At 29.7% G+C, this 1,638-nt stretch overlaps 1 non-coding gene across 1 annotated transcript; it reads left to right on the top strand.

The window, feature by feature from the left end:
* The first annotated feature begins 486 nt into the window (after positions 1–486).
* Positions 487–559, top strand: Trnar-acg (transfer RNA arginine (anticodon ACG)). The gene has a single exon. It is a non-coding gene; the product is annotated as a tRNA-Arg (tRNA).
* The last annotated feature ends 1,079 nt before the right edge of the window (positions 560–1,638 follow it).

Below are 1,638 nucleotides of genomic sequence, written 5' to 3'. Positions count from 1 at the left end.
TCTTTTAACGCATCTGTTTCTTCAGATGAGCGAGGCAAATATTATTTCTAGAAATCTGGTTAAAATGTCAAAAAGTTACGTCCGAAATAGTTTGCGACTTAGGTAATTTTGAGAGCATCATTGATCAGATATACTAATAAAAAGTCGATATTGGTATACGGGAAAGTTGGCTCGTTTTTCTGGACGGAACTTCTTGTTGAAATTGTGGTAGCATGATTTGAAATTTTTTTTCCGAGCGAAATTTGAAGCAGTACTGCGTATTTGACGTTTTACAAAAAAAAAAAAAAAAAAAAAAAAAAAAAAAAAAAAAACTGAAATTTGATGTTTCAAAATAGACACAGGCATAGGCTTGAAAAACACTCAGAAAAATAATCGAACTCCTAAAACTTCAAAGGAAGTTTTCGTAAAACCAGCAAGTTTAACATTGAATCAAAAGCATTCAGATTTTGTATGAAAATTTACCTTACTATCGTATCGTGACCCGAGGGGCCAGTGGCGCAACGGATAACGCGCCTGACTACGGATCAGGAGATTCCAGGTTCGAATCCTGGCTGGCTCGAAGTTGATCTTTTTTGTTATATCGCACTTACTGTACTGTTGCATTTTGTTATATTGTACGAGGTTCTAATTCTGGTCGGCTCGTATTTTCTCGTAACTAATTATTTTTGTTACATTGTAGTGAAATGTGGATCAAAGTGAAATAGTTAAGATGACTGAACTTTTTCAAAATGAATAAATTAGAAAATTGTTTTGAAAATCTCAGAACATAAAGAAAGAACATTGTATTTCAAGACAAAACTTGCATTGAAACAGTATTTTTAATTTTTGGCTGTAAATTTGTGTGCCTCCAAAAAAAAAAGTGTGGAAAATTTCAATTTTTTTAAGGAGCTAAGTGAAAAATAAAATATTTAATAGTATATTCTTAAAGTTCTATTACTTTTATTTTTCCTGTCTTTATTCTTGAATGAAAAATTCAAATTTTACGCGGCTCCTTGAATCAGAAAGGAATGGGCCCCTACTGTTGATCCTTCTATTCGGCTTTTGAATTTACGATTTGTCTTATCTGTGTACAGTTATAAAACTATTTAAACAATGTAGTTATTCAGTAGTACTTAATAGCATTCTGAACTACTGGGCTTATACATTTTTCTTTGTAGTTTTTTTATTTTTAGGTAGTCGGGTTTTTTGTTTTTATTTAATATTTTTTTATTTATTATATACTATTTATTTTTCATTCAAGAATAAAGACAGGAAAAATAAAAGTAATAGAACTTTAAGAATATACTATTAAATATTTTATTTTTCACTTAGCTCCTTAAAAAAATTGAAATTTTTCCACTTTTTTTTGGAGGCACAAAAATTTACTGCCAAAAATTAATTGATACTGTTTCAATGCAAGTTTTGTCTTGAAATACAATGTTCTTTCTTTATGTTCTGTATTTTTCAAAACAATTTTCTAATTCGTTCCTTTGGAAAAAGCTCAGTCATCTTCACTATTTCACTTTGCTCCACATTTCACTACAATGTAACAAAAATAATTAGTTATGAGAAAATACGAGTCAACCAGAATTAGAACCTCGTACAATATAACAAAATGCAACAGTACAGTAACTGCGATATAGCAAAAATGATCAACTT

This window comes from Uloborus diversus, unplaced genomic scaffold (assembly GCF_026930045.1).
Source record: "Uloborus diversus isolate 005 unplaced genomic scaffold, Udiv.v.3.1 scaffold_365, whole genome shotgun sequence".
Lineage (NCBI taxonomy): Eukaryota > Metazoa > Arthropoda > Arachnida > Araneae > Uloboridae > Uloborus > Uloborus diversus.
Note: the sequence above shows the minus strand (reverse complement) of the source record. Positions and strands in the feature narration are given on the sequence as shown.